Source organism: Aedes albopictus, chromosome 3 (assembly GCF_035046485.1).
Source record: "Aedes albopictus strain Foshan chromosome 3, AalbF5, whole genome shotgun sequence".
NCBI lineage: Eukaryota > Metazoa > Arthropoda > Insecta > Diptera > Culicidae > Aedes > Aedes albopictus.
This window is the reverse complement of record NC_085138.1, coordinates 251,487,466-251,508,037: the sequence shown is the minus strand read 5'-3', so window position 1 is coordinate 251,508,037 and position 20,572 is coordinate 251,487,466. Positions and strand designations below refer to the sequence as shown.

At 41.1% G+C, this 20,572-nt stretch overlaps 1 protein-coding gene across 40 annotated transcripts in view; it reads left to right on the top strand.

Moving 5' to 3' along the window:
• LOC109422269 (dystonin) overlaps positions 1 to 20,572 on the top strand; it is a 707,557-nt gene that overhangs the window by 296,898 nt on the left and 390,087 nt on the right. For 24 of the 40 annotated variants that reach the window (XM_062860127.1, XM_062860149.1, XM_062860145.1 and 21 more), the window contains exon 1: positions 19,682 to 20,010. The exons of 6 other annotated variants lie outside the window; for them this stretch is intronic. The gene's annotated coding sequence lies outside the window, so the exon portion shown is untranslated. Of the gene's footprint in view, positions 1 to 19,681; positions 20,011 to 20,572 lie in introns of those variants that run through there. 10 more of the 40 variants (XM_062860166.1, XM_062860165.1, XM_062860172.1 and 7 more) reach the window with 6 other exon arrangements.

Here is a 20,572-nt window from a genome sequence, read left to right as displayed (position 1 = left end):
TGTTTCTGTGATTTCAAAACTTGTTACTGTTGTGCTATTGCTGATAAGTTGATCAATAGTACAACAATAACTAAACTTAAACTTCAACAAAACATGTTATTTAAATGTAATTTAGTTAATGTACAGTGGACGGGCTTGGTGGTCTAGTGGCTACCGCTTCTGATTCGTATGCAGAAGGTCATGGGTTCAATCCCAGGCCCGTCCCTTTCATCCTACTTTGTATCTTTCTATCCACTTTCTCTCTCTCTCTCTCTCTTCGCTACACATACAACTCATGTATATTCATGTGTTCATAGCCATCGCTAGAACCAGAAACGAATTGAAAAAAGTCGTTTCTCTCTCTTCCAACTTCCATTCACAGCACAGTGTATATAACGCCTACAAGTTATGCAACCAAAGTGTGCTGTGCCGCTTGACCTTATTCACCTTATTCACCACACAATCTATCACCTTACGAACACTATAAATAAATCCCTATCCATGGATCGCATCACTGACTCCCAGATCGATCTCCCATCCTTTCCGTCTAACAAATACCCCAGTCCGTACTGGTTGTGGGGATGCAGAGGTGCTCTAACATTCCTTTCCCTTCCCAACTGACTATAAGGACGTGGCCGGCGCCGTTATTGATCCAAAATGCATGAGCTGCTAAAATTGCACTTTGAGAATAAGTGGAGTGTCCCAGCCCTTATTCATTTGGATCCCAGTGCAATTGGTACCAGCTCAGATCAATCACGGAGGAGCAACCATTGACATGTATAGTCAGATTTGATCGTTGATCGTTTGATTGATGTACAGTGGATGGCCAAAATGTTTAGGATAGACAACTTTTTTTCTCCCACATAAAAATTCAACATGCTGTAACTTTTCATATAGTGCATCAAAAAATCTCAAATTTTGACTGTATGCCATCCTAATATATGTGCATCATTGGTACAAATTTGGGCTCGAATTTTTCGCGAAATGAGAACCGTTTGGGTAAAACACTATTATTTAGACAACTAATTTTTAAACTGTCATATCTCGGAAATCAGTGAACCGAATTGAATGAATTTTTTAACGTTTATCAACAATATATTGATACGCGGTATAACTTAACTCGCCGTGAGAAAATATTACATTTTATAATGTAATATTTTCTCACGGCGAATTAAGTTATACCGCGTTGAAATTTGTACCCATATAGAGGAAAATAAGTCAAATTTACAATACTACACAAACATTACTAAATGTGTTCTTCCTTCAATCTAAATAGGCTCTAATATATCTGATTAGAGATAACTTGAGAACAGAAGTGGAAAATCTTTGAATATCAACACTAAAATTTATTGACATTGATGTAAAAAAATTACAATTTTTCGAAAAAATCTAAGAAGTGTCAATCCATGATAACTTTTTTCAACGTTTAAAAAGTACCTATGTTTAAATAGTTTGTGAAGCATTTGCATATTGCTAGTGTACGTTCAAAATTTAATTCAATTCGGTTCACTGGTTTCCGAGATATGACAGCTCAAAAATGAGTTGTCTAAAAAATAGTGTTTTACTCGAACGGTTCTAACTTTGCGAAACATTAATCAATCGAGCCTAAATTTGTACCAATGATGCACATATAATAGGTTGACAAGCAGTCAAAATTTGAGATTTTTTGATACACTCTATGAAAAGTTATAGCATGTTGAAATTATTTACGAGAGAAAAAAAAGTTGCCTATCCCAAACATTTTGGCCATCCCCTGTACTTCTCTCCAGATAACCACTCTTCCCGGGAAGGAAATTTCGTGGAAAATGTCGTATATGGAAAAATTACAAGCAAATGAAAAATCACTTGGAGCAAGGACAACTTTGTCCCAATTCACAAAAAGTGGAAACAACAAGGTGTGTTTTGATCTGCGGTACACAGGAGTTGTCTCTAGTAGATCGAGTACCCGTAGCCGGTAAGTGCAAGAAACTGCTTCTTGTTTGAGATGAATTTGTAATGGGGCAACATCAAAGAGAACTTCGAGCGCTGCCGTAGGAGTTGAAGAGAACGCTCCAGACATCGCCTTTGTATTGTTCTCACTACGCCCATTTGCCACCACACAAGACATTGGCTCTAACCCATTTGGCATAATGTCATTTGGCGTAATGCCATTTGGAGTAATGGCCATTTGGCATAATGGCCATTTGGCATAATGCCGTTTGGCATAATACAAAGAACAGCCTTCTTGGTAAGAATGTGCATAATCCTCGTTATGCCAAATGGCCATTATGCTAAATGGCTTTTATGCCAAATGACTTTATGCCAAATGGGGTAGAGCCAAGACATCCTTAGGCCCAATATTGGTTGAACAACAGTTGTATAAATCCAATTGATATACCTGGGTTCAAGTCCCCCAGTTGTACCATAGGTTTGCCGGCATTATCCGAAGGCCATTCAAGCTTTTTTGGTTCTGAACTCAATGTGAGGTGTCCAGGAAAGCTTGGAATCAAGAATAACGCCAACGTACTTCACCTGTTCAGTCACATCGATTTCAGAATCAAAGAGACGCAAAGGTCGAACGCCATTACGGTTTCGCCATTCCGTGAAAAGAACAATAGATGTTTTACTCGGATTAACCGAAAGGCCATATTGGCGACATCAACCCTCAACTACCTGAAGAGCGCTCTGCATCAGGTCGAAAAGGGTGCTGATGCACATACCAACTAACAATGTTAGAAAGTCGTCGTCAAAACCATAAGTAGGAAACTTGTTTTTATTGAGTTGCCTCAACAGCGTATCTGCTACGAGATTCCACAAAAGTGGTGATAAGACTCCCCCTTGGGGGCATCCACAAACACTCAATTTCCTAATCGCTGCTTGACGCAATGTCGAGAAAAGATATCGGTTTTTGAGCATTTGGTAGATCTAAATGGAAATCATTGGAGATACACCACGACTCCGTGCGGTTTCCAATATGGCATCGAAAGGCACGTTGTCAAAGGCACCCTCGATATCTAAGTAAATACCAAAACAAAATTGCTTTTGAGCTAATGCCTTCTCGATATCGTAAACAACATTGTGTAAAAGAGTCACAGTGGACTTACCAGATTGGTAGGCATGTTGGTTCACATGAAGAGGCTCGGTGGCCAAAAAAACTTCACTGATGTGATAATCCACAATGCGTTCTAAGCATTTCAGAACAAAAGAGGTCAAACTGATAGGCCTGAAACTTTTTGCTTCTGCGTACTACGTACGACCCATTTTCGGAATAAATTTTACTTTACCTTCAGGATTTGGGAATATACCCTGTAGCAAAACTGCAAACGAGTAGTTTTTTTTAAACATGTTTGAAATAATCAAACCCTTTCTGAAGTAAAAAAGGATGATTCCCATCTGGCCCTGCAGATTGGAAATGGGCAAAACTATTTAGTATCCACTCAATCGATTCTAAAGTTATGATACTCCGAGCCGAAGCTAAAGAATCATAACTACAAGAAAAGACATCAGGTTTATCCGAAGATGTAATATCCACACATCCGTTGAAGTGTGTACTGAATAAACATTCTAAAAATTCCTCGTCAGAGGAAGTGAAATCACCATTTGACAAACGAAGTTCTTTTACTCGGAAATTCTTAGATTTTGCAAGAATTTTGTTCAACGGACTGACTTCACTCAAACTGGAAACATTCGTACAAAGGTTTTTCCAGCCGGATTGTTCAGCAAACCGGAGAGCCTCCGATCCAGCCGAACGTCGTCTGTTCCAACTCTTTCTACATTATGAATTTCAAATAACTCAACGTACATATGTACAGATGGGTAAATTATTGGTTAAATTGGGAAAAAATCCACAGCTCAGGTGAGCTTTGAACTAACGACCCTTATTCGCTAGACAAGTGATTCACCAACTAAGCTACCGAGCCACCGGATTGGTATTACCGAAAATTTACACTTTGAGTGAGTCTTTCTACATTGTTTTCTGAGCTTCGCCAGATCAGAGTTCCACCAAGGGGTTCCTCTTGTGATCTTCACAGACCGTAGAGGGCATGCTTCTTTAAAAGTTTCCATGATGAAGGTCGTTGTAGTATCAACGGCATCATCTAAATCACTTGGAGTATCAACGGATCAGTAAAAAGATCCCAGTTTGTTGACCGGGGATTCCGGAAACGCAATGTTTGCGAAGTAACATTTACTTAAATGTTCAAAAAAGATGTAGCGATGGTCAGATAAGCTTCATCTTCATCTGACACATGCCAATTGGTCAGCTCGTGACTAATTCTGCTGGAGCAAAGCGTTGTGTTTAACGCTTCCACTCTAGCAGCTACCATGAAGGTTGGGCGGTTGCCTATGCTGTGTGATCCAAGATCATGAAAGCATCCGTAGGGGATGATCCATAATACAGCAAATAAATCGAACAATTGACGTATTATCTGTTAAAATTTCTAACAGATACATCAATTGTGACAGCACATACATTCCTGGTGATTAATTCATAGACGAGTGTAGCTACGATTGCGTTGTTGACAAGCACACAGGCTCGAGGCGTGACACGCAAGTTTGCTATTTCATTTGTATTTAACGTAGCAAACACCGAGTGCACGATGTCTACTAGATAGAAATTGACCTTACGAAAGTAAGGTCTTTGGACTAAAGGTGCCATTAGACGTGACAAATATTTGGCCAAATAAGCCCAACAAATGACCAACACAACGTGAATCATAGCAACCTTGGATAAATGTCGGACTTCAATGGCAAATATTAGACATAATGACAAACACAAACACCTTAAGGCTACTTGGGCAGTACCATTTTGCATGACTCTGCAAAGATTGATTGTCAGAGATGAGCCAGCCTAGGGCTGCAAATCTCTTTAATAACGATAATAATAATAAATAAAAGATTGATTGTGGTTGTTCTTTTATGCTGAAGATTGATCCTGAGCTATCCTAACTGTAGCCACTACCCAAACTAGGCAAGAATAAACTCTTTACAATCACAGTACAACAAAGAACAGCAGCAATTAAACCTGTTCGGCATCGATTGGAAAACGCCAAAGGCGAGGATACACAGAATACACCATGTAAATAGCATAATGTGAAACCATATAAATTGGTGAAAATTTAAACTAATCAGCAACATTTTCATAATCCCGCCCTTATTTCGCCTAAAGTTTGAGACTGAAGAAGGGCAGCTGATTTCTCGGAGGTCCACTGGACCATTGCTCCGGTTTGCGTAGTAAGGGTAAAATACTGTGGTGGGTACTTCACAGGCTCTGATAGCGGTTAGGATTTTATTAAACCCTCATAGCCATTCCTTCCTATGATTGTTCTTCTTCTTCTTTATGGCTCTACGTCCGCACTGGGACTTGGCCTGCTAATTGAAGGGCTTTCTTTGCCTGCGATTGCATGAATTTGTATACTGTGAGGCTAGCACAATGATACACTATTCCTGACCGGAACGGGAATCGAACCCGCCGTCTGCGGATTGGCGATCCATAGGCTTAACCACTAGGCTAACTGGGGACCACATTCATTCCTAGCCTCGGTAAGCATATAGCCGCATCACACCATGAATTAGGGGCACCTGTTGGTGGACTCTTACCACCGAAACAGGCGGTCCGTAGTGTTATGCTTAGCCAATTGAGACAATCGCTACCGACACTACACACTACACAGCTATCTAGGCTGATCGAGGAAAGAAGTTAATATTGATGATCAACTTTATACGGGCTCGAACAGCCGACTAGTTGATCAAGTAGCAAATTGAGAGATGAAATTGTGGAAAACCCGTATTCTCACGGGATTCGAACCTTGGACTTCGTATTCGCTGGACCGGTGCTTTAACCTACTAAGCCACATAACAGGAAACGATTCTGCGGAATAGAAAGCCAAAGCGACTTCGAGCTCACACCATGAACACTCCTATTTCTAAGCCGGAAGAGAGATGGAATTGTGAAAATTCTTGGCATGGGCCCGGAGTCAGTTTGGTTTTCTGTTCCACAGAATCGTTACCTGTGCTGTGGCTTAGTTGGTTAAAGCGTAGTTCTAGCGAATACGAAGTCGTGGGTTTAAATCGCACCGGGATGCGATTTTTTCCACAATTTCATCTCTCAATTTGCCAGTTATTCAAGATTCTGTGTATTCTTATTTTTAAATTAAACGTGATATTTTTTTTTTCAAAATAACACAATTTCCTTAAAAATAAGAATATCTGGCTAAATCAGTTATACTTACAAGTAAAAGTAGGCCAATCAATACTTATTCTAGGAAGCCATAAAGTTCCCCACTTCATAACGCCAATTCAACAAAGTGCATTGATTTATGCGTCTCTGGGCGTTTGAATTCCACCTAATAATCGTCGATAGCTTTTAAAAGGTGGTGGTGGTGGTGGTGGTTACCCACTCGCAATTTAATTCTGCTCTATTATCCACAAAACCTCAGCAACATACTTCGCGATTCGCAATTGGCAGCTGTGTGCTTTTAGACACGTAGGAACAGCCCGGTAGCCAGCGAACTAGCGCACCTTCAAATCCGGTACTGACTGTGATACTCATACCGACCGGCGGTGGTGGCGTGTCTTTCTCCTAACCTGCCGGTATTTGAGTGGGTGCTGCACCAGACGGGCAACATTTTAACATGCAAAGCAGGCATGCAATGGGCGTCGTCATTAGCATAATGGTTGGCTAAGTGCAGCAAGTCCTAACTCCTAAGACGCGGTCGGTTATTGGTGAAGCATCCTCAAGTCAGTGGCGGCGCTGGCCGGTGGAAATTCTTTCGCTCTGCTCCTGATTATTGCACCGTCATCGTTTCTAGCGGGGCACTTACATACTTAGTTATCGATCGGGGGTGGACCCTCGAGCCAAGTAAATCAGGTCAACGGGGTTAGCATGTGCAGCTAAAGGTTTGTGTGCTGGGAATGAGTTATTTCCCGGTTGGAGGAAGGTCAACAGTGTTGGAACTCAATTCCTGGGTACAATGCTTCGATTTGAATGGATTGAGATCATATCTGTCGATCGATATTCAAGCATAAAAATACCCAGCTGACATCATGCAGGCTGGCATTTGTTGGTTGCCAAACGGCTTCCCACAGTCAAGTGTGTGTTGAAACGTCACCTACGCACCGCATTCGCTCCGTACCACGGATTAGCCGTCGTCGAAGGCACCATGAAGTTGTCAGAATCTGGTAAAACTAGTTATGATACTGTTTACTCTGCAGCTCGAACCCCGTCGTGTGACACCTCACTTGAGGCCCCAGCAGCAGCGTCAGGCGCCTGTCACTGGAGAGCTTCAATCACTCGCGAGCACTTGAAGAACTGTCCAAATCAGGAAGAATTTCTCACCAATCGCACACAACCCGGGATGGGGTTCGTCACTTGAGCTCGCTGATGCGAACACGTCATTCGCACTTGCTGACTGTAATCTCTTCATTGTCTCGTTCGTCTTCTCGCGCAAAGCAAAGTCATTAAGCTGGACGCTTTCGGTGATGACCTGTCCCAGGTTTGACCGATTTGGCGCCGTATTTCAGTATTGTCTGCTCGTCGGATGCAATCATCGGCCATTAATCGCACCTGACGTCACCTTAAGTGGCACATTCCTGAACAGGTGCTGTCGGGCGGCAGTTGGTTGCATCCACCGCCGCCGCGAGATGATGACGCCACTCTCGAGTTCTACTGAAGGCCCGCCGACGTTGTTTTGCTGAACCACTTCTAACGCCTACATCCGCCCCACCTCGACGGAGCATTTTTCCATATTCGCACACATGGTACAAATGTTTCGCTTGTAGTTTTCAATCGATTTACAACACCCTCCGCCCGAGATCGATCGTGGGATGACTGCTGTTGGCTGACTTCGAATCGATTACCGGCCTGTAGACCATGAAGTGTCATTTGAATTTTGGAAGTGTCAAAATTGGAGCTGACTCGACTAATCCAAAGAAAACTTTGCACATCTTACTCAAATGTCCAAATTCGGTCATCTCTCCGGTCGGAATTCTGTTTGTCCCCCTGTGGGGTTACCCACTTGATTTGTTCCGAAATCATCTGCGCGCATGGAAAGAGAGATGTTGTGTTGCTCGAAAAAGGTTAACACCGTAATAAAATTAGCAATCATCACGTTGGTTGGATGCTGAATGGCTGGCTGGCTTATGGTGACGGTGACGCCGCCGACGTCTGGGGAATGATGTCATCCAGCTTCTTCCGCTGCTCCCAACGCTGTTCGTCGCCAACCCAGCATCCAACAAGGTAGGCAAATAAACAAAACCTACATCCGACGACGCCGACGACAACGGCTCAACAGAGCGACAGATTATTATCACCAACGACCGACGACTGTGTCGTAGTCACCTAGCGCGCACAATGCGGTTTGGAAAGTGAGTCGAGTGTGCGATATGCCTTCTCCTCAATTGCGTTGGGAGATGAACCGCACAAAAGTATAGTATACCTCGCAAACCTCAGATGACACTAATCCGATAGAACGACTTCATTTCCAAGTCCCGGCATTGTGAGGACTGTTAAAAATTTTACGATTATTAGTTTCCCCCTTTTTCGTTCAGCTAGCAGCTATATAGTAATTGAAGATGGTGCGATTGTTCGTTCCAGCGTCGGATCGACGAGAGGTGATCGTTAAGTGCGGTATCGTATTTGTCACTTGTGAAATATTGGCAATTGGTGGCAACGATCAATGTAATGCGTAGGATCTTGAACAACAGCATATGTGCAATCTAGGATCTTGAGTCGTGCCAGCGACAATTGAACTATCGTAAATATCTCATTGATTTGAGAATTTCTTCAGAGATTCCACGCGGGATTACTTTAAGGTTTCCTCTTCGGATTTCTGCATTGATTGGAATTGTACCGGTAATTTTTCCAGGATACCTTCCGTGATTTCCCCCGGGATTCCTTTTCAGATTAACTCCGAGATACTTTCCGGGATTCCATTGGTGATTCCTGTGTAAAAGAAAATCGGATTAAGTACTGTTCCTTTTAATTCCACTAAGAAATTTCATCCTTTGACAGATACGTATTTCGACCTCAACTGTACTGCAACAGTATTTAACCCGATTTTCTTTTTTACTTGTAGGTATTCCACTAACAAGCCCAGGTTCATCATCATCAAGATTCCTGGCTTTCTCTTGCGATTTAATCTTGGATTCTTTTAGGGATTTCTTCAGAATTCTGTCAAAGATTCCTCCCAGAATTCCTTTGGGGTTATTTTCCAGCACTGCATCAGGATTTCCTTCATTTATTTCTCTCTAGATTCCTTTAGAAATTGCTCTCGGGATTGCTTCTGGATTCTTTGACGGATTTTTACCAAGATTCCATCAACGATTTCCTCCGGGCTTCCTTTAGGGATTCCTCTAGGAATTTCTCCCAGAATTCTTTCAATAATACCTGCACTGATCGCATGAAAATTCTGCTCTGTGAATATACACCATCAAAATCAATGAATTGGTAATCTTTTCATTTTAATAAGTAGAAAGATGTTGACATATTCCAAATGTCAAAACACTCCAGTAAATTTCACTTTGAATGGTACGTCTGGCACTGTGGTGCGTTTTTTTTTCAAATATTCTTTCGAATCCTTGAAATCCGAGGTTCCTTAAGAGATTTCTCCTGGAATTGCTTCCGACAATCCTCCATTGTTTTTTTTCTCAGTATTCATTCAAATATTCCTACCGATATTACTTCCGGCTAGGCCTGCACAATATCAGTGTCAGTGCCTGTTTTTCAGCCGAAAATGAATGTCTGCGGCGGTCGTTTTCAGTTCCTCGATGTGAGAACTGACAGAGTCCGAGAGCTCCATTCGTGAGCGACCCAGCAAGGTCTATTCCCAATCATCCACACACTACTCATGCTGAGAAGCCATTCGTCTCAAGCGGTGGCTTGTGAGAGTGAGTGCCCTATACGTTACCACGGGTGAAAACACTTAACTACAGAAAATTGAATGGAAATTTAGCCCTGTCAGTTCTCGCTTTCAGAACGCTGCGTGCGAGTGTGAGTACCTATTTCATTTCGCTTCCGTGTTGCTGATCGGAAAGCAACATTGACAGGAAAACCAAAACGGAGAAAATGAAAAAAGCAAAATATCGCTATCGCCTGTCGAAAAATTGCAGCACTGTTTCCGGTATTCATGCAAGGATTACTCCCGATTTTTTTCAGGGATTTCTCTATTGATTTCTCCAAAGTTTCTTGCATGGATTTTTTTGGCATTTAAAAAAAGACAACTCAACGTCTTCGACCTTGCGGTCTCTACAGACTGAACATTACAAACATTGGACAACGGACAACACATATAACACCCAGTGGCCCAGTGGAGAATTTTCCGTTTGACGAAAAGTTTTCCCCGACTGGAGCGAGCGAACCCACACTCCGAGACTTACGAGACACCTAAACGACTGACACCGCTAACCGCTCGGCCACGAAACCCACGTCTGGGATTCCTTAAGCAATTAACCCCACAGTTCTTCCCCAGATTTCTGCATTGATCATTCCTGGATTTTCTTCAGGGATTAAATTTGGAATTCTTTTGGAAATTCCTCTGGAATTCTTTTAAGTACTCACCCAGGAATTCTTTCGAGAATTCTTCTATGATTTTCGCCTAGGTTTCCACAAAGATTGCGTGCGGAATCCTTTCACGGATTATTCCCGAGATTATGTCAGAGATTTCTCAAGGATTCTTCCGAGATTACTTCAGGAATTCATCTCGCGGTTCCCTCAAGAATTCCTCTCGGGATTCCTCCATTGATTGTTTCCGGGATTTCTTCGTTGATTACTTCCATATTTTTCCGCCCCAGAGATCCCACCAGATATTCATTCAGGGATTCTTTCAAGGATTTTCCCGGGAATCTTTCAGGGAATTCTTTGATATTGTCGCAGAGATTTCTCCTGGGATCTCATCAGGGACTCCATTTCAAATTCTATCAGGGATTACTTTCAAGATTCATTTAGGGATTTGGCTGGGATTCCTTTGAGATTTTTTTTCCTACACACTTAAAACAGAATGCCGAGATCGGCTGTGTGGATCTCGGTTAAAGTTCATTTGCTGAGATCTCGGTTAAACGCTTGACGTTTAATGTTTGATGATAGCGACACCCATGGGTGCTGCTATGAATAAACTTGACTTTTTGCTGATATCTCAGTTAAATTGCGATTGCCGAGCACTCGGCTGTGCGGATCTCGGCAAAAGAATGAAAATTAGCCGAGCTCAACTGAGTGTGTATCTTTTCTCTCGGAATTCCTTCAGGGACATCTCCCGAACTTACTTTGTGAATTCCTTCAGGAATTACTCCCAGAATTTATCCAAGTCCTCCCGAGTCATTTTCTGTCGGGATTCCTTTGCGGATTTCTCCCGGAGTTACTTCCGTTATTCTTCGTGGTAGTTATTCCGAGATGCATTTGGGGATTCCTTCCATTATTTCTCCTGAATTTCTCTAGAAACTCCTTATGAGATATATTTCGCAATTCCTGCATTAATTCTTGCATTGGATTACTCCCGGTATTCCTGAATGGTTTTCTGGTGGGGTTCTTCCAAGGATTTCTCCAGGTTTTTTTTTAGGGATTTCTCCCGTGTTTCTTTTCGTTATTCATCCGTAAAAAAATCTCGCGGGATTTTTCCAGAGATTGAATTGTAACAACGAAAAATAAATTGGAACTTTATACATAAATGCTCATTTTTTCTCCGTATCGGGTCCCACGTTTGGGAACTTAGATACGAAAACAAAATAGAACATTAAAAATGCACAAAATACAACATATACTCCCGATCAAAAGTTTGGGGTCACCCCCTCAAAAACATGTCATTTTTTTAGGCCCATATCTCCGCCAATTTTCGTCCGATTTCAAAACCCAAGGTTTCATTCAAAAGATAATAAGTCAAAGAAACTTTGAACATGATTTAAAAGAATTTTTTTCAAAAAAATTTGTATGTTAACTCAACTCCAAGTTGACAAATTTTCTAAAACATGAATATAAACTTACGGCAGTGTCGCTGGAAATTGGGTCGACCAAATTTTAAGATGAAAGCGGTAATATGATTTATTATCTATTAGCTTTCAACTGCTTTTTACAGAACTTAGCTAAAAAATCTAGAACAAAAGTTATTAAGTAAATTAACTCTTCATGTCATCGACCAAAAGTTTGGGGTCACTTTCGTAAAACATGGAAAAGTGATTTGGTAATATCTTCGTCATCTATATTGAATTATTTTTGGCTCATTTTAAAGATAATTAACTAAATTTACGTTTGATGTCTTTAACATAACGTATTTAACGATTTTTGTATATAAAAATGTTATGTAAAGTTAACACATTTCACCACACTTCAAAAAATGAGGCAACTTTACGTTAAGTTTTAGTATCTAAATTTCAACAAATATGTGTGGTTCAATGTCTATGCAGGAGGTATCATTCATTTTGTTTCAAATAAGCCAAGAAGAATTAAAATTGAATGAAAGATGACAAAGGTATCAACAAATCACTTTTCCATGTTTTACGATAGTGACCCCAAACTTTTGGCCGATGCATCATTTCGAGGGGTGACCCCAAACTTTTGGTCGATGACATCAAGGATTAATTTACTTAATAACTTTTTTTCTAGACTTTTTAGCTAAGTTCTGTAAAAAGCAGTTGAAAGCTAATAGAAAATGGGTCATATTACCGCTCTCATCTTAAAATTTGGTCGACCCAATTTCCAGCGAGACTGCCGTAAGTTTATATTCATTTTTTAGATAATTTGGCAACTTTGGGTTAAGTTTACATACAAATATTTTTGAAAAAAATTCACTTGAAGCATGTTCAAAGTTACTTTGGCTTAATATCTTTTGAATGAGACCTAGGGTTTTGAAATCGGACGCAAGTTGGCGGAGATATGAGCCTGAATGAATTACATGTTTTTGATGGGGTGACCCCAAACTTTTGATCGGGAGTGTGCAAGACATAATAGTTATCTAGATAGATAACGTAGTCCAATCCCAGGATAACGAGGTTTCATTAATGTTCTTGGTCCATCAGTCAATCCTATAAGGGGCTGTCCATAAATCACGTGGTCATTGGGGGGGGGGGGGGGGTTCGGGCAATGACCATTTTGTATGGACAAATCAAAAATTTTGTATGGACGAATGACCACGTGTGGGGGGGGGGTTGAAAAGTCCCAAAAAAATGACCACGTGGTTTATGGACAGCCCCTAATCATATTTCTTCTGGCAGATTGCCCTTTGTTCGCAGCGTTCGTTGCTTTCATTGCTTGTGTTAGGAATTTTTAATCCCAAGTGGGCATCCTGATTCTGGCAACAACACAAGACCGTCTATCATTTGATATCCGTGTTAGAGGACGGCTTGCGTGTTTTGTACTGGATCACTGCCTGAAATAACTGGAGCGCTACAAATGCACATGAAAGTTCAGGGACAGATGTACGAACCACAGTTAACAGAGCAAATAAGCTGACGAAATGTTCACAACAATTTACAAACGTATCAGCATTACTTCAGATAATATTCTCGAAATTTATGAGAGAATTACTGCATGTGGGGACAAGGGGATTTTTAGATAGTTTAACGAGCCATATGCTAAAGCACTGTCCAGTTTGAACATCCGGACGCAAAGTATAATTTATTGTGACGCTCTAAATGATATAATATGTTATGATGTGAAGCCACCACCAGTGCAGGACTTGCCATGTCGTACAGTTCATCTAAATAGGAAGATCTAGATGCTGAGTAATACAATGTATTCCAACCGTTGAATACACGCTATGAAAAAGTTACTCTAAAATGAGTAAGATTCACACAAAACTGAGCTAAACTGGAACAGCTAAAAAAATGAGTAAATAGCGTTTCCAGCGATAGCGCTCGCCCAACTGCAAAAATCCAACCAATTAAAGCCGTATAATATTCTTCACATCAGCAAGAATATTATACAACTTAAACTGATGAGATTTTCGCACTTGGGCCAGCGCTATCGCTGGAAATAAAATTTACTCATTTTTGAGTTGTCCCACTTTAGCTCCAAAATGAGTGAATTTTCTGACCGTGTATAGTTGAATATAGAAAGTGAACCACTAAGTAACCACTAGATCTGTATACAATCCACTACAAGCAGTGAATCGCCATCCAATACAAGATCAATCTTACTCCTCAGCAACTTGCTGTGCTCATTAAGATTTCCGTCTGGTGATTTGTGACGAAATTGTTGATCTCTATAGTCAAACTTATAACAGACTACTAGAAGACTTCATCAACTATGGACAAGATCCTCGAATTTTAACCATTGAAGCGAATACCTCCGTGATTTGGGCCTGATTTCCACGACTCCCACCTCATTCAGCTTGTTATTAGTTTGATATCATCCCTTTTTTGCCCCCATATGGTTTTAATAATGTTCTAAAGTAGATCAATATTTTTTGGCAATATGGCTCAACTTACCCGCTTTTTGAGATATACTTTAACTATAGTTAATTCATTACACCAAACTCACACGAGCATGAGCATAGATGAACGTACAATTCGTAGTTGCTACTCTGTGATTGACCAGAACAATCGAAATTGCACAGGAAACCAAAAAAACGGAGCATGGGAGTACATAACTTACCGTTCTCAATGTGCACCTTCTAGAATTCCAAACTTTATTAAGTCAATAACAATGCCGGCCACGTCCTTACAGCCATCGAGGAAAGGAAGGAATATTAGTATAACGTGCGTTTTTACTGAGACCGAGATCACTTATATATAACACATGTCGACAACGAAGACGACAAACCATTCAAATTATTTCATAAAATGAAAAAAAAGCGTCTTTTGCTATTAAATGGCATGCCTTCGCGAACCACACTCTGTTCTAAATGCAAAACGAAACCAACTTTACATGCCGTTACTTGATGTGACGGATTGAGCAAAATATGTATAGAAAATAACCAAACGCTTGTCGCAATAATAAGAATATCAAAGAACTTTATGATAGTTTCTTAAATAACACATCATACATTTTCACAATAGATTAACTATGCCATGAGGAAGTGTCCCCGGAAGATTGAAGTTTGTGTTCATGGATAAATCTGCTTGGAACTCCAAGATTTGGCAGAAAGTTCGAACTCAGCGCATTGTTTTCTCCCATCATGATAATGACACCAAAGGTGTACAAGGATGATAGCCTCGAGAATCGCGTGCTGCTTTTCAAAATTGCACGCAAGGGATCTGTAGAGGTTTCAGCTACTTTTGGTGAGCTGTCACGACAGCCAGAGATGTTCAGTGGTATCATCACGGATGAATAGTGTTTTTTACGAAAAAAAACATTGAAAATCGCCTCTTCTGAATTCACAATTGCCTTTAATTTCGCAAGATGTTTGGCAAAATTTCTTTGGGATCCTAATTAGACTGGTGGAGGGTATCAGGACTCGACAGAGATGACCCGATTGTGAGATGAATATGCCGAAAGGGTTGATGCTAAAATTTACTACCTTTGTGCAGATTTTTGGGGAGGTTAACACGGGAAAAAAGAGAAAAAGTATAAAAAATAAAATTGAATGATTTCAATGATATTTTTCTACGAAAGTACAATACATTTGCTTTGTTATTGCATCTGTGAGTTGATAAAGGTGATTTCCTAGTCCGAATTCTAAATGGACAATGGACAATTATTGATTATATTGGTTTTGCCGGTTTCCTGGTAAAATCTATCAAAAAAACCTGTAAAAGTCGTGGAATATGAGACTCAAACCCTAGTTTCTAGGATAATTTCTTAGTGTTTTTTTTTTAAGAAATTGATACCGAAGTTTGTTTTTAATCCGGATATATTTGCTTACATGCAGATAACAACTGAAGCTAAACTCTTGGACAATATCTACCCAAATGCTTTGTAAAATCAAGTAAATTTCAAGCGAAATTTACAACACATTCTACAAGACTGATATGTTGTGCAAAACTTTTGAAAGGGATTATTCTAGGAATCTTGGAATATGTAATTTTTTTTTTATCTGAAATTCAAATACAAAATTTCTGTAAGAATTCCACCAGAAAGTTTGGTTACCATCATTTCTGGTGAAATTGATCGACTGAGGTCCATTTTTTGTCAAAAATAACACTCTAAACATAAATAATATAGGGAAAGGCCCTCATTTGGCTCATCGGGTTATTGAATGATGAGGAACATGTTGTATAGTAAACTAGTCACTTTTTTGTGTATTAAATCAAAGAATAAGAATATCAAGAATGCCCACTCCGCTGATGCTCGGGGGGACACTATCGTAGCGCTATCTGCGGATGAAAGTTCAACTTTCATGCGATAGTGTGCGTTACTGATTGCATGCGGATACCAAAACAAACGCACACCACCTTCTCTTATGACAAATCACGAACACCGTTACATAGAGCTTCCACCTTGAAACGCTTAGAGAACACCACTTGTTTTGTCGCTTGACGTTTACATAGAAAAAACAAGAGAGGGCATTCTTTCTATTTTTATTCTTTGATTAAATTCAATATTTTCCCAAACTGCGTGTTAGTCGAACTTCAAAGACACTTTCAAACTTCTGTTAGCACACGTAATGAATATTCAAATGAATGTTTGTAGCCGTCAAGTATTCACGAAACCCGATTTTATCATCAAAAGTTCTATAACTATTGAAATGTATGCATAAAATTGTACTTTTACTGGGGTAATCCCATAATTAGTAAGGAAAATACATACTTTTAAGCGTTTTCTTATGATTTATCAAACTTTAAACTTATCAAATCAAAAATTGAGTAAACTTATAACAGTTTTGCATAGTTTTTCGCATTCTGGAGTGGATAAATAGTGGAAGTGGAAGAATATTTTAAGCACTTTCAAAGGTATTTTACTGTATAGAGTAGAGTTCTGCGGAGTCCAAAGTAAGCTCGATTTCCTGCCACAATGCGTCTTTAAATTTCTCTGCCGGTGTCGTTGGCGTCGGTCACCATTGGCTCCAAGTACACGAATTCTTCAGCCGCATCGATTTCATCACCGTCGATAGCAACTCGGGTGGCGGGTGCGTTAATTCCTTACTAGAGCCCTTTGCCATCATATACTTTATCTTCAATATTTAATGAGTAATTCGATTCGCATGGCTTCATTTTTTAGGATCCCAGTACACAGGGTCAAATATTTGTCCAACAAGAAACCAATGCTTAAATATCTTGTTTAACTCGATCGTTAGTGCCAAACAGATGTTGTTTCTTGAGTACTTTCCTTGTCAAATTTACCCTATGTAGGGTATTGGTTCCTTTATAAGCATGTGGTTCCCATTTTCATCCTACAAAAAACAAAGGATTGAAGAGCTTTTTGTTCTGTTTCTTATTTTTGTATTTTTTGTTGGAAGTAAGCACCCATGAAAACAAAAAGAACGGAATCAATCGGTGCCGTAATCGCTTGTTTTGGAATAGGATGAATATGGGAGCGTGAGATTACTGATGGCACACATACCCTACTTGAGGCCTTAATCGAATGTACGTTTCCGCTATCGTCTCAAGTTTTCGAGCTATTATATCAATATCATCAGCGAAACTAAGCAGCTGAACGGACTTCGTAATTGTCGGGCATGCCCTTCTCATTTCTAGCTTAATATTTCAAAAGGGTTGATCTGCTTTGCGTAAACAAGTCATGTGCGTTGGTGGATGCAGATAGGCCCTACAGAGACGGAAACATGTTTGTTTACAAACATTTGATATTTTAAATATCAAATATATCAAATTTTGATAGGTGATCTCATTGACTGACATCGTTTGAAACATGACAAGAAGCTATTCTGGCTTAAATGTTTGATGAAAAAGGAATTAAATGACTTTTTTTTGCAACACTGGAAAGTATGTATAATTGTATAACCCACATCTCCAGTGTAGAACTTTACTCCGACCCAATCCAACACCGCTCAGCGCATTCCACCTCCGTCAAAACATAGCGTTCCTTCCAAGAAGCAACCACCTTCTCTGTCCTTGTCTGTCCGGGATCGACCACAATCATCACTCCAAGAAACAAGCGCAGATCTTTTTCAATCTCCAACACACAGCCTGCATAATCCCCCCGGCATAACCTTGAAATACGCAGGGAAGAGAACTTCCCCCAACCATTGTCGACCGACCGACCGACAAAATTCCTGGAATAACTTGTTTGCATCTCAGTCGCATCATCGCGGGCGCACAGTCTCAGTTGTTCAGTGTCATCACCAACCGACCCTAATGAATGCATGCACATTCATTTCCATCTTTCCATCGTCCCGTCGTCAATTCGGATTCAGCAATCAACGTCCCTACCTCAGCTTCAGGACCATGAAGCGAGGAGTTCGAATCGTTCAAGTCGGTGTGAAGTCCACGGTGCATTTAATAATTGAGCGCAATCAAAGTCGTTGTGGGCGTTGATTTGAGTCGATCGCAAGAGCGATCTCCTACGCGATCACCAACGATGACGACTGCGTCGATGACGTCACTGTTGATCGACTGTCCGTTTGTCAGTCCGATCCGTCCACGTCGACCTTATCAGGTAGTGCTGCGTACGTCGTTTGTGCGTTCGCGTATACGACTACGCGAGGAGTCGTACCTGTGCTGTGCGTGAGGTCATTTCTAGCATCGCATCGCCCACTTGATCAGTCATTACACCTCCGTTTTCTCGCGACGACGACGGTGGCAGTGGCGATCGGTCCACTTTCCGACGCGTTCCATTACCTCTGCTTCTTGGATATCAGCAGTCAGCAGTGTAGAAGCAGACAGTAGCTATACTACAGCTGTGTGTTCGTGTGTTATCCACGCTCTCGCCGTGCGTCGGTTTAAGTGTCTTGTTTTGTTTTTTTCTTTATCGCTTTGTCGGCTCGTTCCAAGTGGGTAGCTGCTGCTGTAGGTATACGATACGATACGAACGGGTCCTACGAATGCAGGTTTCTTGAGTTGTAGCCGCGTGATTACCACCAATACAGTGGACTGCAGTCAGTCGCTGTCGTTCGTTCGTTCGTTCGTTCGGTGGAAGTGTTGTAGGTTTGGATTGCGTGTGGGTGCACAGTAGGGTGGCTCAAGCTTGTATGGCAAAACCACATGTCAAAAAGTTCGATGGGCCCTCTTCTCATTTCGTTCTATATGACGCCACGATGCTCTGGTCAAATTTTCAGCTAAATCCGTTAACATTAGGGCGGTGCTAAACTCGTTTGAAGTTTGTATGGGCGTTTATATGGGAAAACATCGTTTTTTGCAGTTTTCTTCTGAGGGGTTCTAATTTTCCTTAAAACACGTATTCGATCCTATAGAAATATAGCCTGGGATATGCCGAAAAACTTTGTCGAAGACCGTAAAGTGATCAGACACTTGCGAAAAAAGCTATAGCCTAGACAGTACGGGCCCATTCGTTGAGATTTTATTGCTATTGTTATTCCTTTACATGTTAAATGTAAAGCACCACCAGATGGTCTGCATGTAATATATTTTCTTACAAGCTTCGGATGACTTTGCGGTCTTCGACAAAGTTTTTCAGCACATGTGAGACTATAGTTCTATAGAATCGGTTATGTGTTTTAAGAAAACATAGTGCCCCTCATGAAAAAATTGCTAAAAACGATGTTTTTCCATATAAACTCCCATACAAACTTCAAATGAGTTTAGCATCGCCCAAATGTTAACGGATTTAGCTGAAAATTTGACCAGAGCATCGTGGCGTCATATAGAACAAAATGAGAAGGGGGCCCATCGAACTTTTTGACATGTGGTATTTTGAGCCACGCTAGTGCACAGGGGACCTCCGTTTACACCGTCTTGGTCGTCGACTAGGGAAGGCAAGGCGCTCGTGCTAGTCGGTTGAACGGCTGACTGTCAGTACTGGTTTGGGTTTCGTGCCGAACGGTTCATTTCGCTTTTAGTTCCCTGTAAGAAACTTTAGTTCGTGTATTCTCGAGGGCTGTTTTTTATCTCTTTTGTTGATGTTAATTGTGTGCCGTGGAGAGGTATGCGAGAAGAAAAGTGTGTTAAGTGAGGAGAAGATATTGGGTAGCACACGTTAGCACAGAAAGTGAGCAGCGCGAGAGTACGTCGTTCGAAGGGGCAAGTTCGCGGATAGAGAGTACGCTTTTACAAGTGAGTTTTGAGATGCGGGATCCGGGATATGTGAGGGATGTGTAATAAAATTGAATGTGACACCTCGCGGGGCTTTCGTGAGTGAAGTGAAGAGAAAAACACCCGAGAAATGGATACCAAGCGAGGCTGTTGATGCGGTTGAAAGTGTACAATGTCTTGCTGGAATACTACGGGTTCTGGAATAGAGCGGAGTCTATTTTAAGAGCCCCGAAGACTGGCCAAGAAAGAAACCCAGCGAAACAATCGATTAGTGCTTTCCCGGAAATTTGCATACGAAAGGAAAACTTGAAAAAACAACATACACACGAGTGCCTAACGATCGTCGGAAGCTCTCATTACGCGCGAGCGAGAGTTCGGCAACTTGACTGACCCTTCTCTGGTGGAACGCATACCCAACGCACCGCTTCGGCAAAGCAGGTTCAACAATCTCCGGGCCTCGGGCCTCATTTGCACCAAACGGTGCAATCATTGAGTGCAATTGAAAAATTGATTTTTAATTCCCATCAATTCGCGCGGAGAAGAGCAAGACCAAGGCACGCTACGGCGGCGGCCGCCGACCATC